This window comes from Callithrix jacchus, chromosome 10 (assembly GCF_049354715.1).
Source record: "Callithrix jacchus isolate 240 chromosome 10, calJac240_pri, whole genome shotgun sequence".
In the NCBI taxonomy this organism is placed as follows: domain Eukaryota; kingdom Metazoa; phylum Chordata; class Mammalia; order Primates; family Cebidae; genus Callithrix; species Callithrix jacchus.
Window position 1 is genome coordinate 10,012,911 of NC_133511.1, and position 13,035 is coordinate 10,025,945.

Here is a 13,035-nt window from a genome sequence, read left to right on the forward strand (position 1 = left end):
TATTTTTAGTAGAGATGGGTTTCACCATGTTGCCCAGGCTGGTCTCAAACTCCTGACGTCAGGTTTTCTGCTTGCCTCAGCCTCCCAAAGTGCTGGGATTACAGGTGTGAGCCACAGCTCCCGGCCTAAAAATCTAATTTCTTACAATGAAAAAGCAGAATTATTCTAAGTAAGTAAACTAAAGTTGGACCCATAACTTCACAATACCATTTAATAAAATGAAAGTAGGTTAATATTTTTTTCAAAAAGAAAGCAGGAGCAGTGGTTCATGCCTGTAATCTCACACTTTGGGAACTGACATAGGCGGACTACTTGAGCCCAGGAGTTCAAGACCAGGCTAGACAACATAGCAAGATCCTGTCTCTACCTTTTTAAAAATACTTTAAATTATTAAAATTATTAAATTAATTATTTTTTAAAAAGAGAAACTTGGAAAAAATTCTAGTTTTGAAAGAATAACATAATATGACTAAGAAAAATATATAGGTTATAATAAAAACAGATAAACATATTTTAAATCTCTACACAGGTAAAATAAAAGAAATATCCAAATAAAAAAAAAATAGAAAAATTTGCAACAGTATAACAAAGGTGTTATGCAAAGTAATCAAATGGTTAAATATATAAAGATATTGCTCAGATTCCACTCAGTAAACAGTTCAATAAGAAACATTACAAACAAATCTTATGTTATAAACACAAACAAATGTTCCACTGATTAAAACTACATATGTCTGCTGGGTGCAGTGGCTCAAGCCTGTAATCCCAGCACTTTGGGAGGCCGAGGCAGGTGGATCACGAGGTCAAGAGATCGAGACCGTCCTGGTCAACATGGTGAAACCCCGTCTCTACTAAAAATACAAAAAATTAGCTGGGCATGGTGGCACATGCCTGTAATTCCAGCCACTCGGGAGGCTGAGGCAGGAGAATTGCCTCAACCCAGGAGGCAGAGGTTGCAGTGAGCCGAGATCGCGCCATTGCACTCCAGCCTGGGTAACGAGAGCGAAACTCCGTCACACACAAAAAAAAAACTACGTATGTTTTACCAATGATATACTTATTGAACTAGCAAAATAAATATTAATTATGCGTGCCAATGATAATAAACAATGTTGGTAAACAAGTAGGTAAGTACCGCAGGTAGCACGACATACTGGCTCCGTATTTCTAGAAAGCAGACCACATAACAAAAGCTACTGAGCTTTTTTGAATATGAAATCCTGCTTCTGTAATAAACCTCCAGAAGATATTTCTCCCCACAAAATAAATATAACAATTTGTGATCTGTATCAAGATATTCACAGCAGCATCTTTTACAGTAGCCAATGATGACAATCACCAAAGTAATGCTGACACTGTGTGTGTGGACACTATGTGCTATAATGGACTACTCCAGGGTTGTGGGGGGTTTGTTTTTCCATATCCTTAAAACAAACGGTGTCAACATCTAGGTAAGGTTAAGTGGAAAGGCAGAATATGTAGCTACCCATCCATCAACACAGAAAAACACAGGTATTATTACAAAGAATGTCTGGATACACAGAAACTGAGTACTTTGAACAGAGTTTCGTTAACTATTTTAAAAATCAGACAGAAGAATTTCAAGAACATACTTCATGAAATCGTTTATATATATTTTTTCATTAGCTTATATAATACAACAGATGTAAGAATCTACCTTAACTTTTTTTTAGGACAAAGGTATGTATAAATGCTATTAAAATCTAAATGTTTTCACCAATTTAGTGATTAATGGAAAATATTTATATCAAGAGAATATTGTTTAACCTCAATGCGACACTTCTGACCAGGAATGGTGGCTCATGCCTGTAATCCCAGAACTTTGGGAGGCCAAGGCAGGAGGATCACTTGAGGTTAGGAGTTGGAGGCCAGCCTGGACAACATGGTGAAACCATCTCTCTAGTAAAAATACGAAAATTAACCAAGCATGATGGCTTATGCCTGTAGTCCCAGCTACTCAGGAGGCAGAGGCAGGAGAATCGCTTGAACCTAGGAGGCAGAGATTGCAATGAGCTGAGATCATACCACCACACTCTAGCCTGGGTGACAGAATGAGACTTTGTCTCAAAAAAAAAAAAAAAGAAAAAAAAGAGAGAGAGATTTCTAGTTTACAAATACGTTTTTAACTGAAACTGGCATCTATTCATAGTAAAATAGATAATTTCATAAAATGTCACATGGAAAGCAAAGAAAACTAGATGCATATTCTGGAGTTCCATCTCTAACTTGAAACAAAACCTGGTCTTTCAGGTCTTTCCTTTTCTCCATTAAAAAAATAATAAAGGGAGGGGTGGGGAGCCAAAAATATAAAAATAAATTAAAAAATAAAAAAATAAACAAGCTGCCTAAAGCATTATACATCAAAGACATACATTTATATTTGTATATTTCCAATCTTTCCTCATAATAATTAATAAAAATTCACTCCCTCCTCCCCACTTAATTCTCTTAATTAAATTTAATCTGCAACTTTATTGGTTTAAACTTAAACCAATTAAATTCTAAATTTTCTCCCATTCTTAAATGTCTTCAGGTGGCCTTGCCCTGCCTCTTCCGTATCTACTCCTCCAGAAGCAACAAAGTGCAGTCATGGCAGCAACATACTCAGCAAGTCATCTTGAGAGATGCTGCCAGCCAGCAAACATCTCCCATTTCCAGAAAAATCTCTTATGCATATGTACTCAAACACAGTGCCACACATTAGCGATGAAGTAGCCAAAATAAACATTCTCTTCTTTAACTCTGAGGGTGACCCTCAAACAGTCTCCTTTTTACCTAATACAATGGAAAAATAGCCTCACCCGTAACACATTGAGCTCTGTTAAGTCAGTGGCACAAGACTCCCACCTGTCAGGGGGTAAAACAGGTGTTATAAAGTCTGGTCCATGCAGTGCCAGCACCAAAGCATCAATAATTCATAGCAGATTGCCTGATTTTACTTCAGACGTATTGTTTTCTCTAACCCTAATTTTAATTATTGTAATGTTTTTCTGCCTTTTGAGACTCAGAACCTCTGAACATAATTGTGGTCTCTCCACAGACCAATAAATTCCAAGAGAACTCCTCTGCCAGTTGACTGCCAATTTGTAAATTTACACTGGAATATAATTATCAAAGCATAAGAAACACAAACTTATAGTAACACATATGCTTTTTTGTAATACTTTTTGAGACAGCTTTAATGTGTTATTAAAGTGTCTACCATTTCTAATAGAAACCGTCTCCAGGCTGGGTGTGGAGGCTCATGCCTGTAATCTCAACAATTTGGAAGACCAAAGCAGGAGGATGGCTTGGGGCCAGGAATTTAAGACCAATCTGGGCAATGTAGCAAGACCCCATATCGACAAAAAATTTAAAAATTAGCTGGGTGTGGAGATGTGTGCCTGTAGCCCCAGCTATTCCAAAGGGTCACTTCAGCCGAGAAGTGATCATGCAGCTACACTCCAGCCTGGGCAACAGAGACCCCCATCTTTATAAAAAATAAAAATTAAATTAAAAAATAGACACAGTCTCTGGTACTGTACTGCTAATGCTAATGTTGTCTATATTCATAATAGAAAAAAATGTAAAAATAAAAATGTAACTTTTTCCCCATTCAAGGCCATAGGTCCCCAGGTTTAAAACCTTCAATATACAAAGAACTATGCTTATTATGCTGCTAGCTCAGTGTTAATACTAAATTTAATAGCAATAATAATGTACTTTTACCTATATAATGCCATGTCATTCCTAAGTGAAGCAAAGAGGACAAGAATTTTTAGCTCCATTTTGCAAGAAATAAGGCCAAAAGCAAGAAGGGTAGTGAATACAGGGAGCATTTGTAGGATGCTCACTCTCCACTCTACCTACATTTCCTAATCTTCACCACAACTGCCCTCCCGCTTCCTGCCCACGACATGTGTTACATCTCTCATTCTTCTGAAAAAGAAATTAAGATTCAAATAAATGACTTGCTCAATGTTAGAGGGCTGCTTAACAAAGTCAGACGTCCTTTTAAATCCTAATCCGGGGCTCTTTTAATTATCTTACTCTACTTTTCTCAGATGCCATTCCAGACACGTTCATTCCAAACAATTACTAGGGGTTTTCAAGAAGTCAACTATTAAAGCTCTCTCCTCTACTGTTATCAGGTCAAGAGACTACCTCGAAGATGTTCTAAGTGCACATTAATAACTGGTATGATCACCTCTGTAAGTGGATTTCCTGTAAGGGTGAGAAGCAGTTTTAAATAAGATATTAAGTCTTGCTCATGTAGAAATGATTTCTCGTTTAAGGATATTTTCAAGGAAATGAAATATTCAACATGTGAGTAATATACATATATATATGTTAGTGAAAACGTAAAGCAAATTTCTAAAATGTATAAAGCTAAACTGCAATATTAATACCAAAGTTTTACACTGAATTTAGGATCTCTTCTAAGAGTTCTGTAAATTTAAAAAGCAAAATTGTATCTGTATTGTTCCTAAGGTGAGCAGAAAATAAAATAATGCATTATCATTTGCAATTATTAAATACTAAAAGAAAGCTAAATCCAGTCCAACTTCCTCATTTCGCTCTTCAGAAAATATTAAAAATGCACATAAAAATGTTTAGAAATGGGGGGCCAGGTGTAGCGGCGTTATGCCTGTAATCCCAGCACTTTGGGAGGCTGAGGTGGGTGGATTACCTGAGGTCAGGAGTTCAAGACCAGCCTGGCCAACATGGCAAAACCCTATCTCTACTAAAAATACAAAAATTAGGAATGGTGGAGCACATCTGTAGTCCTAACTACTCATGAGGCCCAGGCAGCTGAATTGCATGAACCTGGGAGCCAGAGGTTGCAGGGAGCTGAGATCATGCCATTGCACCCCAGCCTGGGTGACAAACTAAGACTCTCTCTCAAAAACAAATAAACAAAAAAAAAAAAAAACAAGAATCCTGGCTGGGCGCAGTGGCTCACGCCTGTAATCCCAGCACTTTGGGAGGCCGAGGCAGGCAGATCACGAGGTCAAGAAATCGAGACCATCCTGGCCAACATGGTGAAACCCCATCTCTACTAAAAATACAAAAATTAGCTGGGCATGGGGGTGGGCATCTGTAGTCCCAGCTACTCGGGAGGCTGAGGGCAGAACTGCTTGAACCCAGGAGGTGGAGGTTGCAGTGAGCCAAGACTGCGCCACTGCACTCCAGTCTGGCACCTGACGACAGAGAGACTGTGTCTCAGGAAAAAAAAAAAAAAAAAAAGAATCCTTATGTTGCATTTATGTATCCACATTATTCCATGTACTCGCCAGGATTTTTGGTTATAAACACACCCACTCTGGTTAACTTACACAACCCACATTACAGAAGACTGTGCTTAAAACACTGCTGCACTGAATATTAATTCATTTATACACACCACTGTGACAACACTTAACTGGCCAGGTGTGGTGGCTCACGCTTGTAATCCCAACACTTTGGGAGCCCGAGGCCAAAGGATCATTTGAGCCCAGCAGTTTAAAGACCATCCTGGGCAACATGGTGAGATCCCATGTCTACAAAAAATAAAAAAAAGTTAGCTGGGAGTGGCAGCAAGCCACTATAGTCCCAATTACTTGGGAGGCTGAGGTAGAGGGATCACTTCCACCTGGGAGGTTAAGGCCACAGTGAGATATAATCAAGCATTGCACTCTGGCCTCGGCAACACAGACACTACCTCAAAAAAAAAAGTAGCACTTAACACACTTTATGAACACAATATAGCACATCTATCTTCCCATTAGAGTGAGAACTCCTCAGTATTTTACTCATCTTTCCATCCTCAAATGCAGAGTACGTGGCATATAACTGTCTGAATGTACAACTGACATCTTAAAGCTGTGGTTGGCAAACTTTTTCCGTAAAGGGCCAGGCAAGTAAACATTTCAGGTTCTGTAAGCCATACAGTCTCTGCTGAAACTATTCTACTGTTGTAGCAGGAAAGCAGCCATAGCGAATACGTAAACACGTAAGCTATGATGTATTCAAATAAAACTTTATTTACAAAAACAGGCAGTAGGCTGGATTTAGCCCATAGACCACAATTTGCCAAGCATTTTAACAGGAATCAACACTTCTCCTTTCATAATTTAACTGAAGTTGCTACTCACAAAGATATGAGCTCACTACATACGACTATGTGTAATGGATCAATTTTGGATATGACTTTGGGTGGGGGTAAAAAGGAAAGGAAGACGTGATATAGATGAATAATGAAAATAATGGGGCTCGGTATGGTTGCTTGCACTTTAGGAGGCTGAGGCAGGAGGATCACTTGAGGCCACAAGTTTGAGACTAGCCTGGGCAACAGAGTGAAACAGTATCTCTAAAAATAATTAAAATCAGCCAGGCATGGTGGTGTGCACATGTAGTCTTAGCTACTCCAGAGGCTGAGGTGGGAGGACTGCCTGAGCCCTGGAGTTCAAGGCTGCAGTGAGCTATGATCATACCACTGCACTCCAGAAGCAGGGAGGTGACAGAGAGGGAGGCAACTAGGGAGACAGGGGAAGAGGGAGGGGTGGAGGGAGGAAGGAAAAAGAAAAAAGAGAAAATAATCTATTAGGAACAGAGCTGGAAGAAAGGGCAATTCCATTACCCTTGCCAGTTGACTGGTTAGGTATGGAATGTGCCCCAATCCTGGCCAACGAGGCTGAGAACACATCTGCTTGGGAGTTTCTGGAAGAGACAGTTCCTCTTATTCCTTTGGATATTGCTGTGTCTGGATGGGATGCAGCAGCCAAAATGGGACAAGGGGCTCACTGTATGTAGCCTTGATCTTCTAGGTTCAAGTGATTCCCAACCTCAGCATTCTGATTCCTCTGCAGCAGCCAAATTGGGATAGGGAAGGGTAGTCTTAGTATGAAGTTAATGGGGAAAATCACACGGAAGAGAGTTGGAAAGAGAAGGACTCCTTGTCCTTGATGGCATTGTTGAACCATTCTTGAGCCTCTGGACATAAATTTTGGCCACGCCTGTAATCGAAGCACTTTGGGGGGGCCGAGGCAGGAAGTCAAAGGCAGAAGATCATTTGAGCTCAAGAATCAGAGACCAGCCTGGGCAATACAGGGATACCCAACTCCACAAAAAAGATTTTTTAAAAATTAGCTATTGACAGGGCACAGTGGTTGATGCCTGTAATCTCAGAACTTTGGGAGGCCAAGGCAGGTGAATCACTTGAGGTCAGGAGTTTGAGACCAGCCTGGTCAACATGGTAAAACCCTGTCTCTACTAAAAATACACAAATTAGCTGGGCCTGGTGGCATGTGTCTGTAATCCCAGCTACAGCTAAGGCATGAGAATCGCTTGAACCCTAGAGGCGGAGGATGGAGTGAGCTGAGATCACGCCTACAGCCTGGGCAACAGAGCAAGGCCCTGTCTAGGAAAAAAAAAATCAGCTGGGTAGAGTGGCACACGCCTATGGTCACAGCTACTAGGAAGGCTGAGGTGGGAGAAACTTAAAGTATCACTTGAGCCCAGGAGGTTAAGGCTGCAGTGAGCTGTAATAACGCCACTGCACTCCAGCTTGGGTGATGAAGACCCTGTTTTTAAAAAAAATTTTTTTTAAATGACATCAAATTTGCTCATTAAGCCAGTTTGAGAATTTTCTGTTATCTGATGCGAAAGCATCATAAATGACCTAAGAGCTCAAAACTGAAGAGTGCTCACTTTAAAAATTTACCTGCACTCGGCGGGGCGTGGTGGCTCACATCTGTAATCCAAGCACTTTAAAGGCCACGGCGGCGGATCACCTCAGGTCCGGAGTTCAAGACCAGCCTGACCAATATGGTGAAACCCTCTTTTAAAAAATTTTTCTAAATTAAAAAAAAAAAATTTTTACCTGCACTCAGTCCTAGTTGACTTAAACTTTTCACAAACAAATTTTTAAAAAAACATTTAAGGTCCTGAAAGCCATAAGGTCCTGAAAGCCATAAATTCAGAAGAAAACAGTCCATTATCTCAATTACTAATAATGAAGTTCACAGCTTTATAAATTTTATAATCTTAGAGAAAATGAACAATACAGTACCTTTCTTCAACACCATATCTAAAATATCCTTTCAACAGGATGTTTTTTTCCAAGAAGTTGGCAAACTTTTTTCGTAAAGGGAAAGTGTGGATATTTCCCACCCCAAATCATAAACCTTTTTTTTCTTAAAGACATCATTTCTCACTGTCAGTTATATGCCATACACTAGAAAGAAGACAAAAAGTAAACCTTATCTTCAATCATTAATCAAGAAAATCTGTATATAAACAAATTTGCACATAGGCACACCTGAGAATGTAGGAAATTCTACTGTGTGCTTTTATTCAAATGAAAACATGACAATATTTTTTACTAAATGTTTAACACAAGTTAATAAGCACCCTTTCAATGTTTCTTACAATATAACCCTATTTCAACAAGATTTTAAAATCACAAATAAGGGACATAAAGTCTCTGTTTATCCCTGCATACCTACTGGCATTTTCTATAAACAAGGAATTGCCAACAGCAGTTACCTATGGAAAACAAGACTGGGAGAGGGGCTGGGGTGTTCTAGGGAGTAAGGAGGACTTTGACCTTTCCCTTTACATTTTTCTGGGTTTTTAAACTTTGCCATAAAATATATCACTTTTATAGTTCTTAAAACGGCTTAAACTATACATTCAACATAAATATTAAGAAATATACCAGGAACTTAAAGTAGGAAAAACGGAATTTCTCTACTATAGGCTAGAAATTGAGGAATTCTCTGGCGTTAGATTAGACACCTCTACCACCAAAGAATGAGCACACACCCTGGCTGCAGCAGTCAAGGAAGTTACCAGAACAGCCTTTAGATGGATCAGTAATGCCATGAGACTTAAAATAATCTTTTAATGGTGGAGTCCATAGCAACCCAATCCAGCTCCACTGAATCTTGTACCCCAGGGGTAGTATCAGTTAAGTACTGCCTGCCAGCTCGTGGTCTGCAGGAAAGTCCCTGCCACCCAAGAGTGACCTGCTTGACTTCCCAGATTCACAGCAGTAACATGAAATTGTATTTAGCTACACCTTACAGATAAACTCCGCTGGCACAGCTCAGTTTTCACAACCTTAATAAAACATATTTTTTAAATTCTGATCTACATGAAATATTGGTTAAAATCTGACCCCATTTTTAAACATTAATAGCATAAATTAAAATGCATTAAATTAAAAATGGATGAAAAAAACAAGACTCCCACCATCATTCACCGTTTCAGACTCTATTGTATCAGATCACACACAGTAGGTTAAAAGACTGAGAACGGCAAGTAAAATAAAAATTTCAACACTACAACAGCCTGTCCAAGATAAAAACTTAATAATAAAACCTAACTCCAGCTGGGTGCAGTGGTTCACACCAGTAATTCCAGCACTTTGGGAGGCCGAGGTGGGCGGATCACCTGGGGTCCAGGAGTTCCAGACCAGCCTGCCAACATGGCGAAACCCCGTCTCTACTAAAATATGCAAAAATTATCAGGACATAGTGAGTGGTGCACACCTGTAGTGCAATTCGGGAAGCTGAGGCACGAGAATCACTTGAACCCGGGAGGCGGAGGTTGCAGTGAGCCGAGATCGTACCACTGCACACCAGCCTGAGCAGAGAGAGACTCCATCTCAATAAAAGAAAAAAGAAAAAAAAAAAATCCAATTCTGCTCTTGGGAATGGTGAACCAATAAAAAACAACCCGTTTCTCATCCCTGAGACTACTGAGATTTCCAAAGGAGGGAAAGAACAGCAAAGTCCATCATTTCTTACCATTAAAAGAAAAATAATCAATTTGACTATTGATTTGGCTAAGTAATTATAATTTTTTTAAAAAAAGCGCTCAAAATATTTTCCCTACACCCAAATTAACGACATCTATTCTACAGCTACTTCTGAGTCTCTCCTACATACTCTTCACGTGTGGGGATACAGGAGTGAACAAAACATTGTATGTGATTCCTAAGGTCAAGAACTCAACGTTTTTTCAATGCCATAATCAAATTCCGTCTCACTTAAACAAAACTAATGCCAATGCCCATTCATTCCTCGCTAATAATATACCGACTGTTTATTCAATTCCATCATACATAAGAAAGTGACTAAGCCATGAAGCAAAGTCACTGCAGTCCTCTTTACAGCATACCATTAACTTCAAACGGCGTGTTTTACATGTTGCTGTATTTGAAGTATTAGTCCCTGGTAGATAAAGCACACTGGGGAAAGCAAATCCTGCAAATAAAAAACTGTAATCCTGAATATTAGTCTCCTTTCTCAAATCCAGTGTTGCTATTTTGTCAAATGGATCAAGCCATTATTTATCCGGCAACATGAACGGGGTAATTGTTCATTCTTAGCTCCATCAGTCATAGAAAAGAGTATTTAGTGTTCTAAAAAAAAAAAAAAAAGAAAAAGAAAGAAAGAAAAAAGAAACAAAATGTATGCTCCGTAAACAATAGATTGCAATGTCTGTGTCATAGCAGTCGTTTATCAAATAAACTCTTATCATAGGCGTCTGCATTTACATCCTGCCAAGTCTTAGGGCCACAGGACTGCCATCGAGCTCCTCAGCAGCGTGTCTTCCACAAAAATCTCAACTGTATTTTAAAATAGATTGTTATGAAGTTGGCTTTTAACGCATTTCCTCTTTTCCTTTTTTTTTCACAACAGCATACTAGTAGGCTTTTAACACATTTCCAACCTCACTGATCATTACTCTTCAGGAAAAAAATACCTTGTTTCCTAGGATCTTAGTGGTAGAATTAAAAAAAGAAAGAAAAAAATACCAAATATCGGGAATGTTTGAAGAAACATGACATCTGTCTAGGAAATGATGTAGTCTGTTTAAACTGAAAAAAATAAAAAATAAAAAAAAAAAAAGCACTGCCCCCTCTCAAAGTTCGTCCGAGAACTGAGTTTAGCATCGTGCAAAGGGAAACAGTGCTGTCAGGGTCTGAGCTTGTCTGCTGGGGTCTGAGACACTAGACTGAGCGGCCTCAAGGGCCACAGAAAGTTGCGCCGCGCCCCAAAGCCCGTCAAGCAACATCCCCTCTGCCACGGGGGCGGAACGCACGCTCTCTAGTAATTTAACACCCTTCCTTTCAAACTGGAGGCCGGGAGACAAGTTGGAATAAATGCAAAACCGAATTCTGCCCACGCTGACTATCTGGATTTTCAAACAACCCTCGGGGCCATGCCGGCCGGGGCCCGGGGCCCATTGGAGGCTCCCGGGAACCCACCGTCCCCGGGGCGCGGGGGGCCGACGCTGGAGGCTGACTCCGCGCCCAGGGGAGAGGAGAATCGCGCGGCGGCGAGGGGCGACTTCGACCCGGCCGGGCACGTTCGGGCCGCGGCTCCACCAAGACTCGGGCAGGGCCTCGCGGTCCCCGCCAGCCCCGGGAGGAGCCTGGCCGGCCGGGCCGTGACCACGGTGGCGCCTAGGCCGGCGGGACGAGAGCGGAGGCGCGCCAGGCCCTGGTGACGGCGCCACGGCCGGGCAGCGCGGGCCCCGCAACTTCTCGCCGCCACCTCAGCGTCTCCGGAGGAACCGGGAGCGGGGAGTGGGGGAAGGGAGGGCGCCGCGGCTTACCCGGAGAGCGAGCGGCTCCTGCCCGCGGGCGTGTGGCCGGGGCGCTGCGCGGCGGCGCGGCTGCGGTGGGGAGGGAGAGGCAGTGGTGCGAGCGCTGGGCCGCGGGAGACTAGAGGCGCCGCCGCCGCAGACAGCTCCGCAATATGGCCGCCCTGCACCTCCTCGGGGAAAAGGCGGGGCTGCCCGGCGCCCCCCGCCTCCCCCCGCCGGCCGGCCGGCCTCGCGCCGCGGCCCGAGCACCAACGCCGCCGCCTGGGGCCGCCCGCGCCCCGCCCCGCCCCGCCCCGCCCCTCCCGCGGGCTCGCGGCCGTAGGCCTGGCTCCGGGCGTGGCTGGGGGTCGCGGTCCCCGGCCGGCCCACGCGAGGGAGGCGGCTGCGTGTCCGAGAGTCCCCGGGGAAATAAGGCGAACCCGCAGCAGGGTCGAGCCCTTGCCGACAGCGCCGGGCTCGGGCGAAGCCTGCGGTCGAGGGAAGCGGAGCCGCCCAGCCCGAAGCTCGGAGTGCGCCCGCCGCCTCCCCCGTGAGAGGAAACTTGAAACTCCCGCTGGTGCCAGCAAAACTCACTGAGGGCGTTGCCGTCGCCCCCGGAGGAGAAATGCTTCCCAGAGGGAGCCGGGGACCAAATGGAGCGTGAGACCTGGCTGTTAGGACCGAAAAGGGCCTACCTGAGCGGAATTGAGATTTGCCACAAAGAACGTTTTCATTATTCGGGCAGGTTTCAGCCAACTAGAAAAACTTAATTTTTCAGCGACAATTTTTAAACTTCACCAAAACCTCAAAGGATATGGCCGCAAATCAGGAGTGCAAATTTTAATCCAACCAAGGATGTGCGGTAATTTTTTGTATTTTAATTTCCCAGATCCCTGTTCTTTAGTGTGATAATTTTTCATTACCAACGGCAATGTCGCCTTGGCAGTTGGAAGGAGCGGGTTAGCAAGAAAAAGTTGGAAGTGGGGCCCCAAAGAGCCGCCAAACCTACATAATCCCAGACTTAGGGAAAGTCAGCCATTCGATCTCAGACTAAGTCTAGCCCACTCACTTTAGTCAGTGGCTGGGATGAGACAGGAGGCTCCTGACTTCGGGATCAGTCTTCTGTCGTCTAATCCATGCTGACGCCCCTCAGTATTGTCCGCCGGGATGATTCGGGGAGCAAAGCTTGTGATGAATATACCAACAGCAAGTGTACAAAATCGGATTCGCCTGCCTTGCCCTGCCTGCAGTACTTATTTAGCTTATCTTTTGTGAACCAAGTTTAGATTCAAATAACAAAACTCCTGAGTGTACTTACTTTATAGAGCAAATAATTCCTATACTCCTGCCTTAGCATTTACCTTCGGTGAGACTAGCTTTTCCAGGAAATAGCTGCAAATCACTTTCACTAGGCTGCCTATTCAGTGAGTTTCCACTATTGCCCTTTGAGACCTCTCT

General features: G+C 42.8%; 1 protein-coding gene across 2 annotated transcripts in view; it reads right to left on the bottom strand.

The window, feature by feature from the left end:
* RDX (radixin) overlaps positions 1-11,752 on the bottom strand; it is a 100,983-nt gene extending 89,231 nt beyond the window's left edge. For both annotated transcript variants that reach the window (XM_035264475.3, XM_035264473.3), the window contains exon 1: positions 11,608-11,752. The gene's annotated coding sequence lies outside the window, so the exon portion shown is untranslated. The remainder of the gene's footprint in view (positions 1-11,607) is intronic.
* Positions 11,753-13,035: the final 1,283 nt, after the last annotated feature.